Below are 20,399 nucleotides of genomic sequence, written 5' to 3'. Positions count from 1 at the left end.
CGCATGCCCAGAGGAGACCAGCCCGCCTCCCCCCACTCGGAGCTGCGCCTGCGCACTCGGATTCTGCCGGACGGAGTCGGCGCGGGGCCATTCCGGGGAAAGGTCTTGGTGTCGGTTCCAGAGTCGCGATCGGTGACGCGAAGTGAGTTTTCTCCGCTCCGATTGGGTGGAGAATGGCGCGGGGTGGATCGGGAGAGAATCGAGAGAAATAGAAAAACCTCAGAGTCCGCGAGGCCCCGGACCGAGCAGCGGCAGTTGGACGGTGACGTGATCTCATCGGGGACACGTGACCCGGGCCCGCGGCCTGATTGACGGGAGCTTTCGACCAATAGGGTGCGAGCGGGGCGGGGCTGGAGGAGCGAGCCGGCGGCGGGTCCTCCAACCAATCGGGGAGCCCGAGGGGCGGGACTGGCGGCACCCAGTGGGCGGGGCTGGAGGTGCGAGCCGGCGGCGGGTCCTCCAACCAATCGGGGAGCCCGAGGGGCGGGACTAGCGGCACCCAGTGGGCGGGGCTGGAGGTGCGAGCCGGCGGCGGGTCCTCCAACCAATCGGGGAGCCCGAGGGGCGGGTCTAGCGGCACCCAGTGGGCGGGGCTGGAGGTGCGAGCCGGCGGCGGGTCCTCCAACCAATCGGGGAGCCCGAGGGGCGGGACTAGCGGCACCCAGTGGGCGGGGCTGGAGGTGCGAGCCGGCGGCGGGTCCTCCAACCAATCGGGGAGCCCGAGGGGCGGGACTAGCGGCACCCAGTGGGCGGGGCTGGAGGAGCGAGCCGGCGGCGGGTCCTCCAACCAATCGGGGAGCCCGAGGGGCGGGACTAGCGCCGGCTGATTGTCTGATCCGCAGGGCAGCGAGTTTCTCCAGTCCCTTGTTCAGGGCCCGGGGCGGCTGTGGGCCTTTATTCCCCGCATTGGACACAAGGCTCTTTGTCTCAGGCATATGGTGACGTCGCACTGAAACTTTCCTTCCTCCTTTACAAAGATGGCTGCCGGTAACCTGGGCCTGTATATGTTCCGATGTAGTCCTCCCACCACTGGGAGCGACAGTGATCCGTTCGTGCGACATAGCTGTACCGCGCAGGCGTAGTACCGCTCCCTTTCCTCTCTCTCTCTCTCCCGCGCAGGCGCAGTGCCGCTCCCCTGCCCTCCGGCGCAGTACCGCTCCCTTACCCCCCGCGCAGGCGCAGTGCCGCTCCCTTGCTCTCTCCCGCGCAGGTGCAGTGCCGCTCCCCTGCCCTCCGGCGCAGGCGCAGTGGCGCTCCCTTGCTTCCTCTCCCGCGCAGGCGCAGTGCCGCTCCCCTGCCCTCAGGCGCAGGCGCAGTGCCGCTCCCTTTCTTCCACTCCCGCGCAGGTGCAGTGCCGCTCCCCTGCCCTCCGGCGCAGGCGCAGTGCCGCTCCCGTGCTTCCTCTCCCGCGCAGGCGCAGTGCCGCTCCCCTGCCCTCCGGCGCAGGCGCAGTGCCGCTCCCCTGCCCTCCGGCGCAGGCGCAGTGCCGCTCCCCTGCCCTCCTGCGCAGGCGCAGTGCTGCTCCCCTGCCCTCCGGCACAGGCGCAGTGACGCTCCCCTGCACTCCGGCGCAGGCGCAGTGCCGCTCCCCTGCACTCCGGCGCAGGCGCAGTGCCGCTCTCCTGCGCATGCGCAGTGCCGCACCCCTGCACTCCGGCGCAGGCGCAGTGCCGCTCCCCTGCTGTGTGCCGGGCCGGGCGGCGCGGGTTGATCGGTGCGTGAGGGTCAGACACAGGCTGGTTGCCCGGGTTACAGGGCCCGTTCTGTGACTGAGGGAACTCGGCCCGACAGCGGCTACTCAGCCCCGAGTTTAGATCACAGCGAGGGAGGCTCACAGGGTCACCGCTCCGGGCAGCAACTCCGCACAGAAAATGGCGCATTTCCGCCTAGAGCTGTGAGAATGGGGGAGTCTCAGGAGGCCGGAAATTTACTGTGAGCAAAATCTCCAAACTAAACACACAGCCCCGCAACTGGGGATCTGAGGAAAATCTCCAAACTAAACACACAGCCCCGCAACTGGGGATCTGAGCAAAGGCACAAATTCAAACAAATACTCCGCCTTCACATTGGATTATTAGTAAGCAGATTAAAAGTCTACATTACATTATTTCACGCTTTCAATATTGTTCTTATTTTCTGCTTTGCCACAATTAGATCTCCCGGTGAATGATGGTGTGATTGACGAAGGTGCTCACCTCGAAGTAAACAGGGATTGTCGACTGAGGAACAACAGCCGGTTAACCAGCACAGGATTGTGAGCACCAACCGGAGAGAACCCTTCCGATTCAAAGAGCTTTCAGAGATTGACTGTGGAACAAGGTAAGAGAGAGTCCCATTGACTCAGATACACACTGGTCCTGGAGATAGACTGGGGAGAAAGGTCAGAGAGAGTCCCATTGACTCAGATACACACTGGTCCTGGAGATAGACTGGGGAGAAAGGTCAGAGAAAGTCCCATTGACTCAGATACACACTGGTCCTGGAGATGGACTGGGGAGAAAGGTCAGAGAGAGTCTCATTGACTCAGATACACACTGGTCCTGGAGATGGACTGGGGAGAAAGGTCAGAGAGAGTCCTATTAAGAACATAAGAAGCAGGAGTAGGCCATATGGCCCCTCGGGCCTGCTCCGCCATTCAATAGGATCATGGCTGATCTGAACCTAGACTCACGTCCACTTCCCTGCCCTCTCCCCGTAACCTCTAATTCCCTTATCTGCTAGGAAAATGTCTATCTCCGTTTTAAATTTATTTAATGTCGCAGCTTCCACAGCTCTCTGAGGTAGCAAATTCGATAGATTTACTACCCTCTCAGTGAAGGAGTTTCTCCTCATCTCAGTTTTGAAAGGGCAGCCCCTTATTCTAAGATTATGCCCCCTAGTTCTAGTCTCACCCATCAGTGGAAACATCCTCACTGCATCCACCCGATCAAGCCCCCCTCACAATCTTATATGTTTCGATAAGTTCGCCTCTCATTCTTCTGAACTCCAATGAGTAGAGGCCCAACCTACTCAACCTTTCCTCATAAGTCAACCCCCTCATCTCCGGAATCAACCAAGTGAACCTTCTCTGAACCGCCTCAAGGGCAAGTATATCTTTTCTTAAATATGGAAACCAAAACTGCACGCAGTATTCCAGGTGTGGCCTCACCAATACCCTGTATAACTGCAGCAAGACTTCCCTGTTTTTATACTCCATCCCCCTTGCAATAAAAACCAAGATTCCATTGGCCTTCCTGATCACCTGCTGCACCTGCATACTAACTTTTTGTGTTTCATGCACCAGGACCCGCAGATCCCTTTGTACTGTAGTACTTTGCAGTTTCTCTCCATTTAGATAATAACTTGCTCTTTGATTTTTTCTGCCAAAGTGCATAACCTCACACTTTCCAACATTATATTGCATCTGCCAAATCTCTGCCCACTCACTTAGCCTGTCTATGTCCTTTTGCAGGTTTTTTATGTCCGCCTCACTCACTGCTTTCCCTCCCATCTTTGTATTGTCAGCAAACTTGGATATGTTGCACTCGGTCCCTTCCTCCAAATCATTAATATAGATTGTAAAGAGTTGGGGTCCCAGCACTGACCCCTGCAGAACACCACTAGTTACTGATTGCCAGCCCGAGAACGAACCATTTATCCCAACTCTTTGTTTTCTGTTAGATAGCCAATCTTCCACCCATGCCAGTATATTACCCCCAATCCCGTGATTTTTTATCTTGATCAGTAATCTTTTGTGTGGAACCTTGTCAAATGCCTTTTGGAAGTCCAAATACACTACATCCGCTGGTTCCCCTTTATCCACCCTGTATGTTACATCCTCAAAGAATTCGAGCAAATTTGTCAAACATGACTTCCCCTTCGTAAAACCATGCTGACTCTGTCCTATTAAATTATGTTTATCCAAATGCTCTGTTACTGTTTCCTTAATAATGGACTCCAACATTTTGCCAACCACAGATGTTAGGCTAACTGGTCTATAGTTTCCAGCTTTTTGTCTACTTCCCTTCTTGAATAAGGGTGTTACATTAGCAGTTTTCCAATCTGCCGGGACCTTTCCTGAGTCCAGGGAGTTCTGGAAAATGATCACCAATGCATCCACAATCCCTACCGCCACTTCTCTCAAGACCCTAGGATGTAGGCCATCAGGTCCGGGGGATTTATCCGCCTTAAGTCCCATTATTTTACTGAGTACCATCTCCTTAGTGATTTTAATCGTGTTTAGTTCCTGCCCCCCCCATTGCCCCCTGTTTGTCCAGTGTTGGGATATTTTTAGTGTCCTCTACTGTTAAGACTGATACAAAATATTTGTTTAGTGTCTTTGCCATCTCCATGTTCCCCATCACTAGTTTCCCGGTCCCATCCTCTAAGGGACCAACGTTCACTTTAGCCACCCTTTTTCTTTTTATATAGCTGTAGAAACTCTTGCTATCTGTTTTTATATTTTTTGCTAGTTTACTTTCATAATCTATCTTCCCTTTCTTAATTAATCTTCTAGTTATTGTTTGCTGGCTTTTAAATGCTTCCCAATCTTCTATCCTCCCACTAGATTTGGCTACTTTATATGCCCTTGTTTTCAGTCGGATACTATCCTTTATTACTTTACTAAGCCACAGATGGCTGTCTTTTCTTTTACTCCCCTTTTTCCTCAGTGGAATATATTTATCTTGAAAGATGTGAAATGTCTCCTTGAATGTAGACCACTGCTCTTGTGCCGTCTTACACTTTAATCTGTTTTCCCAGTCCACTTTAGTCAATTCTACTCTCATACCTTCATAGTCTCCTTTATTTAAGCTTAGCACGCTGGTTTGAGTTCCAACTCTCTCACCCTCAAACTGAATTTGGAATTCAACCATATTATGGTCACTCAGTCCAAGGGGATCCTTTACTAGGACATTTTTTATTAATCCTGTCTCATTACACAGGACCCGATCTAAGATTGCCTGCCCCCTGGTTGGTTCAGTTACATACTGCTCAAGGAACCCGTCCCTAATACACTCTATGAACTCTTCCTCAATGCTGCCATGCCCAATTTGATTAGTCCAGTCAATATGAAAGTTAAAATCCCCCATGATTATAGCTGTTCCCTTATTACAAGCCCCAACTATTTCCTGATTTATACTCCGACCAGCAGAGTTGCAACTGTTAGGAGGCCTATAGACTACGCCCACTAGTGACTTTTTCCTCTTATTATTCCTTATCTCCACCCAAACTGTTTCACTATCCTGATCCTTTGACCCAATATCATTTCTGACTATTGCAGTGATTCCATCCTTGATTAACATAGCAACCCCACCTCCCTTTCCTTCCTGTCTGTCCTTCCTAATTGTCAAATACCCTTGTATGTTTAGTTCCCAGTCATGATTATCTTGCAGCCATGTTTCCGTAATGGCCACCAGATCATACCCATGTGTAGTTATTTGCACCGTCAACTCGTCAATTTTGTTACGAATGCTGCATGCATTCAGATAAAGAACTTTCAAATATGTTTTCTGACAATTTATTCCTGCTTTTACCCCTTTTACTACTTTACCTTTATGATTATTCATTCTGTCCCTTCCTGACATGCTCTGGTTTTTAATTCCCCCACTGCTACCTTGCTCTATTGCCTTCTCCGCTGTCATTTTTACTTTTCGCTGTCTTGAAACCTCCCCCCCACTAATTAGTTTAAAGCCCTCTCTACAGCCCTAGTTATTCGATTCGCCAGGATTCTAGTCCCAGCACTGGCCAAGTGAAGTCCATCCCAACGGAACAGCTGTCTCCTGTCCCAGTACTGATGCCAGTGTCCCAGGAAGCAAAACCCATTTCTCCCACACCAGTCTTTGAGCCACGCATTTAACTCTCTAATTTTATTTACCCTAGCCAAATTTGCACGTGGCTCAGGTAGTAATCCAGAGATTATTACCCTTGTGGTTCTGCTTTTTAATTTGGCCCCTAGCTGCTCAAACTCCCTCAGCAGAACCTCCTTCCTTGTCCTATCTATGTCGTTGGTACCAACATGGACCACGACAACTGGATCCTCCCCCCTCCCACTCCAAGTTTCTCTCTAGCCCAGAGGAGATGTCCTTAACCCTGGCACCGGGCAGGCAACACAGCCTTCAGGACTCTCGCTCTCGGCTGCAAAGAACTCTTATCTATCCCCCTAACGATACTATCCCCTACCACTACAACATTTCTTTTAACTCCCCCCACTTGAATGGCCCCCGGCTCCACGGTGCTGTGGCCAAGTTGCTCATCCTCCCCGCAGTCCCTGTTCCCATCCTCACAGGGAGTAAGAGCCTCAAACCTGTTGGACAAGAGTAAGGGCTGCGGCTCCTCCAACACTACCTCCTGGATCCCCGTACCTGCCTCACTTCTAGTCACACCATCCTGACCCTGGCCACGGACTACATCTGAATGAATTAATCTAATTGATGTGACTACCTCGTGATACACAGAGTCCAGGTAACTCTCCCCCTCCCTGATATGTCTCAGTGTTTGAAGCTCGGACTCCAGCTCTTCAACACGGAGCCGGAATTCCTCGAGCAGCCAACACTTACTGCAAATGTGATCACCGTGAGCATCAATGATGTCCACCAGCTCCCACATATTGCAGCAGCAACACATCACCTGATCTCCCATTCTATGTAATTAATTACGTTTATTAATATTATTTTTAAATACCCTCTGCTCTGATTCTAGATGATGAATATTGCACCTTAGAAACTATAAATCAGAGTTTAAGCTTAAAAAAAAAGAGAAATACCTACCAACCAATCACTTACCCGCTTTCTGATGACGTCACACTTGGATTAATTTTTACCTCTCTCCTTCCCTCCGAGTTCGGAGACTGGTTGGCCTTACCTGGTCTCTGGGGCCTTTTATAGCCCCGCTCTGCCGCTCGAGATTCCCACCGACGCTGTGAGGCCTTACCTGGTCTCTGGGGCCTTTTATAGCCCCGCTCTGCCGCTCGAGATTCCCGCCGACACTGTGAGGCCTTACCTGGTCTCTGGGTCCTTTTATAGCCCCGCTCTGCCGCTCGAGATTCCCGCCGACGCTGTGAGGCCTTACCTGGTCTCTGGGTCCTTTTACAGCCCCGCTCTGCCGCTCGAGATTCCCGCCGACACTGTGAGGCCTTACCTGGTCTCTGGGGCCTTTTATAGCCCCGCTCTGCCGCTCGAGATTCCCCCCGACACTGTGAGGCCTTACCTGGTCTCTGGGGCCTTTTATAGCCCCGCTCTGCCGCTCGAGATTCCCACCGACACTGTGAGGCCTTACCTGGGTCTCTGGGTCCTTTTATAGCCCCGCTCTGCCGCTCGAGATTCCCGCCGACACTGTGAGGCCTTACCTGGGTCTCTGGGGCCTTTTATAGCCCTGCTCTGCCGCTCGAGATTCCCACCGACGCTCTGAGGCCTTACCTGGTCTCTGGGGCCTTTTATAGCCCCGCTCTGCCGCTCGAGATTCCCACCGACGCTGTGAGGCCTTACCTGGTCTCTGGGGCCTTTTATAGCCCCGCTCTGCCGCTCGAGATTCCCGCCGACGCTGTAAGGCCTTACCTGGGTCTCTGGGGCCTTTTATAGCCCCGCTCTGCCGCTCGAGATTCCCGCCGACGCTGTAAGGCCTTACCTGGTCTCTAGGGCCTTTTATAGCCCCGCTCTGCCGCTCGAGTTTCCCGCCAACACTGTGAGGCCTTACCTGGTCTCTGGGGCCTTTTATAGCCCCGCTCTGCCGCTCGAGATTCCCGCCGACGCTGTGAGGCCTTACCTGGTTGTTAGAACCGGGTTTTCCTGGTATTCGTCTTGAGTTCCGTAGTACGAAGAATGATTTCAGGCTCGAGGGTTCGGAGAGTTAAAACAACATTTTATTACTTCCAACTGATCGCAGTGGTCACACAGTATATTGAGGTCTTTTACAGTACATTCGTGTCCCGAGAGTCACACCGGGTTAGGCACGTGTTGCCAGCATTTACGTCCCTGGGAGGTCTCTGACTCTCTTCATGATCCACACGTCTTCTGGCTAAGAGCGAATACCAGCAGGGAAGCCCCTTTTATAGAGTGGGACAAGGGTCATTACATCACTTCCCTGGCAACAAGCGTTCTCCAAGGGGGATCACTTAAGCCCTTTCAGTTTGGCCATGATCTGGTCTTCAGTCTGGCGGGCAAGTCCTGACTTGTCTCACTGCTGCATGTGCCTTCCTGAAGTACCGGATCGTGATTGGGCACCGCACAATAGCTAGTCAGTCATCTTCTAGCTAGCAGTTAAGCCCTTTCAGTGACCTTTATTGCTCGTTAACACTTGGCCGCAGGCTGGGGCAGGTGTCTCTCTTTTCTGCTAGCTTTGCACTTTGCAAAGCTGGGGCTGCTCTTTAATCTAATCTAGACTTTCCTTGTGCGAAGCCATTTTTGTAAGCCAATTCATCGTCCATTTTATTCACATTTCCACATGGTCTCTGGGGCCTTTTATAGCCCCGCTCTGCCGCTCGAGATTCCCGCCGACACTGTGAGGCCTTACCTGGTCTCTGGGGCCTTTTATAGCCCCGCTCTGCCGCTCGAGATTCCCGCTGACGCTGTGAGACCTTACCTGGTCTCTGGGGCCTTTTATAGCCCCGCTCTGCCGCTCGAGATTCCCACCGATGCTGTGAGGCTTTACCTGGTCTCTGGGGCCTTTTATAGCCCCGCTCTGCCGCTCAATTTCCCGCCGACGCTGTGAGGCTTTACCTGGTCTCTGGGGCCTTTTATAGCCCCGCTCTGCCGCTCGAGTTTCCCGCCGACGCTGTGATATACACTGGTCCTGGAGATGGACTGGGGAGAAAGGTCAGAGAGAGTCCCATTGACTCAGATACACACTGGTCCTGGAGATGAACTGGGGAGAAAGGTCAGAGAGAGTCCCATTGACTCAGATACGCACTGGTCCTGGAGATGGACTGGGGAGAAAGGTCAGAGAGAGTCCCATTGACTCAGATACACACTGGACCTGGAGATGGACTGGGGAGAAAGGTCAGAGAGAGTCCCATTGACTCAGATACACACTGGTCCTGGAGATGGACTGGGGAGAAAGGTCAGAGAGAGTCCCATTGACTCAGATACACACTGGCCCTGGAGATGGACTGGGGAGAAAGGTCAGAGAGAGTCCCATTGACCCAGATACACACTGGTCCTGGAGATGGACTGGGGAGAAAGTTCAGAGAGGGTCCCATTGACTCAGATACACACTGGTCCTGGAGATGGACTAGGGAGAAAGGTCAGAGAGAGACCCATTGACTCAGATACACACTGGTCCTGGAGATGGACTGGGGAGAAAGGTCAGAGAGAGTCCCATTGACTCAGATACGCACTGGTCCTGGAGATGGACCATTGGGGAGACCAAACGCAGATTGGGTGACCGCTTTGCGGAACACCTCCGTTCAGTCTGTAAGGGTGACCCCGAGCTTCCGGTCGCCTGTCATTTTAATTCACCGCTCCATTCCCACTCGGACCTCACCGTCCTTGGCCTCTTGTATTGTTCCACGGAAGCTCAACGTAAACTCGAGGAACAGCATCTCATCTTCTGATTAGGCAGTCTGCAGCCTTCCAGACTCAATATCGAGTTCAACAATTTCAGATCATAAGCTCGGCCCCCATTTCATTTCCTCTTGTAATTGTTCCACTCCTTTCCCCCCCCCCTTTCCTTTTGTTTCTCTCTCACACCTGGCAGCTATCTTTTGCCCTGCCAGTACACTTTACACCTAATCCCAGCCTATTACCATCTCATCTAGCTTCTAATCTCTTTTACTTCTTTTGTTTCTTTTATTCTTTTGTCCGATCGCAGCCCTGCCTTCGATCTAGTTTCTTTTCTTTCCAGTTTTGAAGAAGGGTCCAACCCGAAACGTCAACTCAAATTTCTCTCCACGGATGTTGCCTGACCTGCTGAGTTTTTCCAGCATTTTCTGTTGTTATGTAGAAAGTCCTACAAGAGAGGGGGCAGTACTGGACCTAATTCTAGGGAATGTGGCCGGCCAAGTGGAAGAAGTGTTAGTAGGAGAGCACTTTGGTGACAGTGACCATAATTCAGTGAGATTTAAGGTAGTCATGGAAAAGGACAGAGATGGACCGGAAATAAAGGTTCTAAATTGGGGGAAGGCCGATTTTAATAGGATAAGGCAGGATCTGGCCAAAGTGGACTGGGATCAGCTACTTGTAGGAAAATCCGCATCGAAGCAATGGGAGTCTTTCAGAAGGGAAATTGAGATCGTACAATGGCAACATGGCCCTGTAAAGGTCAAGGGTGGGTCCAAAAACCCCAGGGAACCGTGGATGTCAAGGGATATACGGGAATGGATTAGGAAAAAAAGGAGGGCTTTTTGCAGAGACAAAGGACTAAAGACAGAGGAAGCCCTAGAGGAGTATAAAACGTGCAGGGGGATACTTAAAAAAGAAATTAGGAGAGCGAGGAGGGGCCATGAAATAACACTGGCGAGCAAAATAAAGGAAAATCCTAAGGTGTTTTATGTATATTAAGGGTAAGAGGATAACTAGGGAAAGAGTAGGGCCCATTAGGGACCAAAGTGGCAATCTGTGTGTGGAGCCGGAAGATGTAGGAGGGGTTCTAAATGAATTTTTTGCATCTGTTTTCACTATGGAGAAGGACGATGTAAACATAGAAATAGGGCGGGGGGACTGTGATATACTCGAACATATTAGCATCGAGAGGGAGGAGGTATTGGCGGTTCTAGCAGGCTTAAAAGTGGATAAATCCCCAGGCCCGGATGAGATGTATCCCAGGCTGCTGTGTGAGGCAAAAGAGGAGATTGCAGGGGCTCTAACACAAATTTTCAGAACCTCTCTGGCCACAGGGGATGTGCCAGAGGACTGGAGAACAGCTAATCTAGTACCATTATTCAAGAAGGGTAGTAGGGATAAACCAGTGAACTACAGGCCAGTGAGCCTAACATCAGTGGTAGGGAAATTATTGGAAAAAATTCTGAGGGACAAAATTAGTCTCCACTTGGAGAGGCAAGAATTAATCAGGGATAGTCAGCATGGCTTTGTCAACGGAAGATCATGTCTGACTAATTTGATTGAATTTTTTTGAGGGGGTGACTAGGTGTGTGGATGAGGGTAGTGCAGTGGATGTGGCTTAGTGGCAGAAGGCAGAGGGTGATGGTCGAAGGTTGTTTTTGTGACTGGAAGCCTGTGTCCAGTGGGGTACCGCAGGGATCGGTGCTGGGTCCTGTAGTGTATGTACCCGTCTACCTTTAAGAGAACTATTGTATGTAACCGTTCACCTTTAAGAGAACTACTTTAGGTGTGGCACTACTTGTTTGGCTTCTGTATACTGTAATACCGACAGTGACCACACCGGTATATAAGTGCTGTGGCAGGTTTTATTGGGCAGATTCGCCCTGACCTTCGAATAGTAAAGTCCTGTTGTATGTTACTCCTGAAGTCTGTGTCGTAATTAACTGCACAAACCACAGACTTTACAGTGGCGACGAGTCCGATCGTACCCTGCGGCAACAATACTTCCAAAGCAACTAAAGAGCGTCGAAAAGAGGCAACCGCCCTCGTCGTTCTGCTGGGAGAAAACCTCGAGGCTGCAGCAATAGAAAGGAGGAAGACTTTAGCGACAAAAACTTCCATCAGCAACAGGCACTGACTGTCCCTTCTGCCACGGTGCGGAGTGAGCCGATCAGCAAGAAGCAAGGCGGCCACGGTGACTGTGAGTAAGGGAAAGTGAAAAGAATAGCCGGAGGATAAGGGCTGTGCACTCGACCACGGTCGAGGGGGGAAGGAGCCGGACAATAAAAAAAAAGTCGGGTCCAACGGCGTCGTGAGATAGCTAGTCCGCGACCAGCGGGGAAAAGCCGGGCAGTGACCGAAGCCATGAAGCGCTGCGACCGGGAGCGTAGGCGCGGGAAGAGAGAAACTCAGCCGCAGCCGGGGAGGGAAGCACCGGACTGCGAGAGGGCTGGGAGGCGCGATTGGGAGCCGAGCAAGCGGGAGAGGCAGAGCCGACCAAGAGAGACAGCGCGAGAGCCAGTCCAGCGGCTGAACTGTCCTCCGTCAACGGGGTGTACCCAGCGCCGGTAGAGCCGAGCGAGCGGGAGAGAGACAGAGCCGAGCAAGGGGAACTGTGCGAGAGCCAGCCCAGCGGCTGAACCTGTTCGCCGTCAACGGGGTACCCAGAGCCGGTTGCCCTGCCAGGAAAAAAAAAAGGGGAAAGCCTTGAAGCCGACGCGCAGGCTGTGAACCTGAAAGCCAGCGGCCGTCGCCCGTGGGGAAAGTGTACCCCTCCCGCCAGGGAAGAAACGCGGGAAGCCGCCATTAGGCGGGGAAGAAGACAGAAGCGGGAAACCGCCATTGAAGTGGGCGGGGAGAGGAAATAAGAGCAGGAAACCGCCATCTTAGAAAAAAATAATAATAATTTAAAGAAATACTTGTATTGTTCCCAAGGAGAGGAAGATGCCTAAGCGTGGTAACATCAACGATTTTAATTCTGAGATAGAAGACTGGGCCACGTACGTGGAACGCATTGAGATACATTGTAAGGCTAATAAAATAGCAAATGATGAAAAAGCTTTTACCTTACTTAACACAATGGGTGCGAACACATTCGGGTTATTGAAGCATCTTCTATCACCAGCTAAACCGGCGGATCAGTCTTTCACGAATATTGTTGCGGTCCTGAAGGATCATTTTAACCCCGAACCACTGATGTTAGTGGAACGATCAAAATTTTATGCGAGAACGCAATGGAAAGAGGAAAGCAACGCGGAGTACCTGATTGAACTGCGTAGGCTAGCGAAAGACTGTCAGTTTAGGGACAACCTGGAAGAGGCACTGAGAGACAAATTCGTGTGCGGAATGTTGAAGGAAGAAACACAAAAACGACTGCTCGAAGAGAACGATCTTACACTTGATAAGGCTCTCCTTATCGCAGCATCAAACGAAGCCGCAGTGAAAGGAACTGCGGAAATGCAGCTAAAGGCAGCGGCACTCGGTGCAACAAATTACTTCGGGTACAACGAAATGCTATCGTTGTGGGAAGACAACACACGACCAGAACCAATGCTGGTTTAAAAACCAAGAATGTAGGAAATGTGGCAAGCTCGGTCACATAGCTAAGGTATGCCGGTCAGGAAAGAAGACCAACAATAATGAGTCACCACAAAAGTGGTACAGAAAGGTACAGGAGGTGACTAGGAAGAGTCCGGAGGAACAGAAGTCGGACTCACACTCCAACTGCAAAGGACTGGATAGTCTGAGAATTCACAATGTGAGTAACGAAGCTGACCGACAAACTATCTGGATCACACTACAGATTGCAAAAGTCCAAGTGAAAATGGAAGTGGACACCGGATCGGCGCTGACGGTCATGAATAAGCATGACTATAAAAAGTTATTCAAGCATATTCCACTGCGGGATACGGAACTAGTACTGCAGATATACACGGGGCACAAAGTATCCCCCATCGGAAAGATAGAAGTCAAGGTGAGATACAAGGATAAAGATCACCAAAGGATGGACCTGTATGTGTTGCCTGAGGGAGGTCCACCACTTCTGAGATGGGAGTGGATCCGGAAAATAAAGATAGACTGGCATTCACTAAACACCATGACGGTGGATTCCGGAAAGGAAGAGGTCAAACCTGAACGGTTGTCCAGAATATTGGCCGAAGCTAAAGAGGTATTCCAGCAAGGACTGGGAACACTGCGAGGAATTAAAGCAAAGGTTAAGATTGCAGAACATGCAAGCCCAAAATTTTTCAAAGCCAGATCGGTCCCTTACGCCATACGACCAGCTGTGGAGGCAGAACTGGAAGAACTTGAACGATCAGGGGTACTGTCAAAAGTGGACTGGAGTGAGTGGGCCACGCCCATTGTTCCCGTCATGAAGTCTTCAAGTAATAAGCCAGGGGGACCAGGGAAGGTCCGCATCTGCGGAGACTTCAAGATCACAGTGAATCCGGTGCTGCACACGGTACAATACCCGCTTCCGCGGATCGAAGATATCTTTGCTTCGTTAGCTGGAGGGAAACACTCCACCAAGATAGACCTGGCTCAGGCATACTTACAAATGGAAGTCGAGGAAGAGTCACGCCAGTACCTCACCATCAACACACACAGAGGCTTGTATCGTTATAATAGACTGGTTTTTGGGGTAGCTTCGGCTCCAGCAATTTGGCAGAGGGCCATGGAGCAGGTATTACAAGGAATTCCAAGCACGCAGTGCTACTTAGACGATATCCTGATTACGGGAGAAGACGAGGAAGAACACCTCACAAATTTGAAACTGGTGCTCACCAGGTTGAAGGAATATGGCCTTCGAGTCAATCGCAAGAAGTGTGAGTTTTTCCAAAAACGGATCTCGTACTGTGGTCATGTCATTGACCGAGAGGGGCTGCACAAGTCACCTGACAAGATAGAAGCTGTCGTGAAGGCCCCCGCTCCAGAAAACGTATCACAGTTAAGATCATTCTTGGGGTTGATTAATTATTATCACAAGTTTCTGCCAAATCTATCCACGGTGCTGCATCCGCTGAATGCTCTGTTGCGGAAAGAAATACCATGGAAGTGGAGTGAGGAATGTAAAAAGGCTTTTCGCAGAAGCAAGGAGTTGATTACCTCTGAAGAAGTGTTGGCTCATTTCAACCCAACATTACCCCTTCGTCTAGCTTGTGATGCTTCCCCTTATGGAATTGGAGCAGTACTTTCACACAAGTTACCAAATGGCTCGGAAAGGCCAGTGGCATTCGCGTCCCGATCATTGACCTCCGCGGAGCGAAATTATGCTCAAATAGATAGGGAGGCCCTCAGCCTTGTGTGGGGCGTGAAGAAATTCAATCATTACCTGCAAGGTAAGAAGTTCACATTACTGACAGACCACCAGCCGTTGGTGTCCATATTCAACCCAAACAAGGCCGTTTCCACCATGACAGCACAAAGGTTACAAAGGTGGTCCGTGTTACTTGGGGCACACCAATATGACATTGAATACAAAAGGTCCAAACAGCATGGAAATGCTGATGGGTTATCGCGCTTGCCATTGCCGATAGTAGAAGAAGCGACTACATTGGACCCGGTAGAGATGTTCCACTCATCCATAGTGGAGTGTCTACCAATAACAAATTCGATGATCGAAAATGAAACAAGAAATGACCCGACTCTTTCACGAGTCTATGATTTAACGGTGGAGGGATGGCCAGCACAGGGCGAATCAATGCTGCAAGCATTTTCACAGAGGAAAGAACAGCTGTCAGTGTGTCGAGGAACCCTGATGTGTGGATCTAGAGTGGTGATTCCACCCAAACTTCAAAAGAAGGTGTTAAAGGAGCTGCACGAGGGACATCTGGGTGGAGTGAAGATGAAGAACCTAGCAAGAGCGTTTGTATGGTGGCCAGGCATTGATGGAGACATCGAAGAAATCACTAAGAACTGCCTAGGATGTCAGAAGGTTCAGAACGCGCCACCACAGGCTCCTCTGCATCCATGGGAGTGGCCCTCATCTCCTTGGCAAAGGGTACACATCGACTTTGCTGGTCCATTTATGGACTCAATGTTCCTAATAGCGGTGGATGCACACTCCAAGTGGCCGGAGGTAATAAAGATGACCACCACCACCACAGAAAAAACCATCACAGTGTTAAGGACTATGTTTGCTAGGAATGGCCTGCCGGAACAGATCTGTTCTGATAATGGACCGCAATTTGTGTCCGAAGAATTCAAGAAATTCTTAAAGAGCAATGGGGTTAAGCACTACACGTCAGCCCCATACCATCCCGCCTCCAATGGATTGGCTGAAAGGTTTGTCCAGACCTTCAAGAAGGCCATAAAGGCCATGGGTAATGAAGACATTAACTTACAACATAAGGTGGATAGCTTCTTGTTGGCGTACAGGAATGCAACACATGCGGTCACAAATCAAACTCCCGCCATGATGTTTTTTAATAGACGACTAAGATGCCGGCTGGATTTGCTCAAGCCAAACGTCAGAAGGGACGTAGAGAACCGGCAATTCCAGGGCATGAATGAAAGGGCCACTAGATCTTTTCAGATAGGTCAACAAGTTTTGGCCCGGGACTACCGTACCGAGAAATGGCAGCCTGGAACTATTGGAAAAAGGCTAGGCCCGTTGATGTATGCGGTGGACCTTGGGGACAGTATAATAAGGCGCCATGTTGACCAGATCATAGGGTCAGCCACAAATGGCCAGCCTACTTCACCACCTTACCCGGTTACTGTTGAAACAGAGATACCCAGAACACCTACCTCCGATCTGGTAATACTGGAATCAGAGGAACCTGAGACTGTCTTTCAAGCCGAATCGACTTTGCCAGAAGCACCTACTACCCCGCCGGGAATGACGACACCACTGAGGCGTTATCCGGACAGAGTCCGGAAACCTCCAGAGAGACTGAATCTGTGAACTGTCTTGCATAAAGTTGTATATATGTTATAACGTATGTTTAATGGGAAATCAGTATGTTGTAAGCTAAAAAGGGAGGATTGTAGTGTATGTACCCGTCTACCTTTAAGAGAACTATTGTATGTAACCGTTCACCTTTAAGAGAACTACTTTAGGTGTGGCACTACTTGTTTGGCTTCTGTATACTGTAATACCGACAGTGACCACACCGGTATATAAGTGCTGTGGCAGGTTTTATTGGGCAGATTCGCCCTGACCTTCGAATAGTAAAGTCCTGTTGTATGTTACTCCTGAAGTCTGTGTCGTAATTAACTGCACAAACCACAGACTTTACAGGTCCCTTGCTGTTTGTGGTCTACATTAATGATTTGGATGTGAATGTAAAAGGTATGATAAGTAAGTTCGCAGATGACACGAAAATTGGTGGGGTGGTAAACCACTGTTTGTATTCCACTGTGTACATGCCTGTACATGCCTCGGCTGACTCCTCCCACAAATCCTGGTGTAAAGGTGACTGCTCCGCAGCCCCTTTGTATTCTGGACCAGTCGACCACTCGAGGCACACCTTCATTCTCTTGTTAATAAAAGCCTGTTAATTACTCGCTTAATCTCAGTCTTTTGAGTTATTGATAGCGCATCAGGTGCTAAATAGCGAGGAGGGTAGTCTCAGTCTGCAGGACGATATAGATGGGTTGGTCAGATGGGCGGAACAGTGGCAAATGGAATTTAACCTGGAAAAGTGCGAGGTGATGCACTTTGGAGGGACTAACAAGGCAAGGGAATACACAATGAATGTTAAGACCCTAGGTAAGGCGGAGGGTCAGAGGGACCTTGGTGTGCATGTACATAGATCCCTGAAGGCAGCAGAACAGGTGGATAAGGTGGTTAAAAAGGCATATGGGATACTTGCCTTCATTAGCCGAGGCATAGAATATAAGAGCAGGGAGGTTATGATGGAGCTGTATAAAACGCTAGTTAGGCCACAGCTGGAATACTGTGTGCAGTTCTGGTCGCCACACTATAGGAAGGATGTGATTGCTTTGGAGAGGGTGCAGAGGAGATTCACCAGGATGTTACATGGGCTGGAGCGCTTCAGCTATGAAGAGAGACTGGACAGGCTGGGTTTGTTTTCCTTGGAGCAGAGAAAGCTGAGGGGGGACCTGATTGAGGTGTACAAAATTATGAGGGGCATAGATAGGGTAGATAGAAAGGAGCTTTTTCCCTTAGTAGAGGGGTCAATAACAAGGGGGCATAGATTCAAGGTAAGGGGCAGGAGGTTTAGAGGGGATTTGAGGAAGAAATTTTTCACCCAGAGGGTGGTTGGAATCTGGAACTCACTGTCTGAAAGGATGGTGGAGGCAGAAACCCTCGCAACATTCAAGAAGCATTTGGATGAGCACTTGAAATGCCAGAGCATACAAGGCTACGGACCAAACGCTGGAAAATGGGATTAGGTTAGACAGGGCTTGATGGCCGGCACCGACGCGATGGGCCGAAGAGCCTCTTTCTGTGCTGTATAACTCTATGACTCTATGACTACAGTTCATTCTATGACACCCACAAGTCGTGTACTCAAACGGATCAAGCTTGGGGTTTGATGTGGTAGAAGGCGAACGAGATGAGAATGGAAATAATCTCGAGTAAGAAAAGGCCCAAAAATTAAACAGTCTGGAGCAGAACATCAATTCGTCTTCTCTTATCATGGAGAAATCAAATATTTGACGCACTGTGTTTTTGAAACAAAGCTTATTTATTCACTGAAATAACAACAGAAAATGCTGGAAATACTCAGCAGGCCAGGCAGGATCCGTGGAGAGAGAAACAGGGTTAACGTTTCAGGTCTGGGACCCTTCATCAGAACTGGAAAAAGCTGGAGATGTAACAGATATTGCTAAGGTAAGAGGCAGGAAAGTTATCCTGGGTGGATCTGAAACACGAAGGGTGGAAGTTCAGTTGGAATCCACGTGGAATAAGTTGGAACCGGAGACAGGTGCTGAGGAAAGAGATGTGGCTGTGAAACCGAGTCTTGGAAAATGTTGCAAATGGGGAATGGCAAAATCATACAGCATGAAAAATGGGAGTAAGGGTTAAAGTCTGAAATTGTTGAACTCAATGTTGAGTCCAGAAGGCTGTAAAGTGCCGAATCGAAAGATGAGGTGCTGTTTCTCGAGCTTTATTTATTCACTATTTAAACAGAATATTAATCTCCAGCGCAGATACAGGGGTTATTAAGATCAGCAGAAACAAACCATGACTACTAGAATGAACATGGTTCAGTCCTCAATCTGATCACAGTAAATCATGTTCCATTCACTAATCTGGTCTTTTACCCAGCATTCCCTGCAGTGGACCACGTGCCGCACCCAGACTACAAGAGCCCAGTGCGCAGGCGTGGGAGGGGCCGGTATATTGAGCATGCGCAGTGCGTTACTGGAGATGGAGAGGAGCTGAAGCCGGGAGGGCGATGGTGCAGCGGGTAAGAATCGCGACGGAGGGAGTAATGGACTGGTAGGTGGGTGGGGAGGCTTCATAAACAACTCGTGCAGGAGGCAAGCCCCCGAATAATAACCTGAAGATCCCGTGTTTGCAGTTGCGGGGATTTCTTCCCCTTACAGGCCCAGGTTAACGGCAGCCATCTTTGTAAAGGAGGACGGAAAGTTTCAGTGCGATGTCACCCTGTGCCTGAGACAAAGAGCCATCTTTGTAAAGGAGAGTGGAAAGTTCCAGTGCGATGTCACCCTGTGTCTGAGACAAAGAGCCATCTTTGTAAAGGAGAGCGGAAAGTTCCAGTGTGACGTCACCCTATGCCTGAGACAAAGAGCCATCTTTGTAAAGGAGGACGGAAAGTTTCAGTGCGACGTCACCCTGTGCCTGAGACAAAGAGCCATCTTTGTAAAGGAGAGTGGAAAGTTTCAGTGCGACGTCACCCTGTGCCTGAGCCAAAGAGCCTTGTGTCCAATGCGGGGAATAAAGGCCCACAGCCTCCCCGGGCCCTGAACAAGGGACTGGAGAAACTCGCTGCCCTGCGGATCAGACAATCAGCCGGCGCTAGTCCCGCCCCTCGGACTCCCCGATTGGTTGGAGGACACGCCGCCGGCTCGCTCCTGCAGCCCCGCCCCGCTCGCTCCCTATTGGTGGGAAGCTGCCGTCAATCAGGACGCGGGCCCGGGTGACGTGTCCCCGAGGAGATCACGTGCACCGTCCAGGTGCCGCCGCTCGGTCCGGGGCCTCGCAGACTCTCAGGTTTTTCTATTTCTCTCGATTCTCTCCCGATCCACCCCGCGCCATTCTCCACCCAATCGGAGCGGAGAAAACTCACTTCGCGTCACCGATCGCGACTCTGGAACCGACACCAAGGCCTTTCCCCGGAATGGCCCCGCGCCGACTCCGTCCGGCAGGATCCGAGTGCGCAGGTGCAGCTCCGAGTGGGGGAGGGGGGTTGGTCTCCTCTGGGCATGCGCGGTCATTACCCTTGGTGACCGGGAGGGGTCGCTGTGCTGGACTCAGCCCAAACCGCTGCTCCCTGTGCGCATGCGCGGACTCTCGGCTGTCAATCCAGCAACCGCCAGAAGAGGTTGCTGGTGAGACCAGTGAAGGAAGAAAGACTTGCATTTATATAGCGCCTTTCACCACCACCGGACGTCCCAAAGTACTTTACAGCTAATGAAGTACTTTTGCAATGTAGTCACTGTTGTAATGTAGGAAATGTGGCAGTAAATTAGCGCAGAGCAAGATCCCACAAACAGCAATGTGATAATGACCAGATAATCTATCTTTTTTTATGTTGATTGAGGGATAAACATTGGCTCGGACACCGGGGATAATTCCCCTGCTCTTTCCCACATTACTACAGTGACTACTTCATTGTAGTACTTCATTGGCTGTAAAGCACTTTAGGATATCTGGTGGCACTATATAAATGCAAGTCTTTCTTTCCTGAAATAATGCCATGGGATCTTTTACATCCACCTGAGAGAGCAAACAGGACCTCAATTTAACATCTCATCCGAAAGACGGCA

The 20,399-nt window shown here is 50.5% G+C and overlaps 1 long non-coding RNA gene across 2 annotated transcripts; it reads left to right on the top strand.

Moving 5' to 3' along the window:
- The first annotated feature begins 1,652 nt into the window (after positions 1-1,652).
- LOC147084193 (uncharacterized) lies at positions 1,653-19,456 on the top strand. 2 transcript variants are annotated; one of them, XR_015075832.1, is made up of 3 exons: positions 1,653-2,077; positions 2,155-2,319; positions 18,715-19,456. It is a non-coding gene; the product is annotated as an uncharacterized LOC147084193 (long non-coding RNA). The 2 variants fall into 2 exon arrangements; XR_015075831.1 differs by having other exon boundaries at positions 1,653-1,932; positions 18,715-19,453.
- Positions 19,457-20,399: the final 943 nt, after the last annotated feature.

Source organism: Somniosus microcephalus, unplaced genomic scaffold (assembly GCF_052327205.1).
Source record: "Somniosus microcephalus isolate GS21.2 unplaced genomic scaffold, FLI_Smic_1.0 unresolved_chr9, whole genome shotgun sequence".
Classification (NCBI taxonomy): Eukaryota; Metazoa; Chordata; class Chondrichthyes; order Squaliformes; family Somniosidae; genus Somniosus; species Somniosus microcephalus.
Note: the sequence above shows the minus strand (reverse complement) of the source record. Positions and strands in the feature narration are given on the sequence as shown.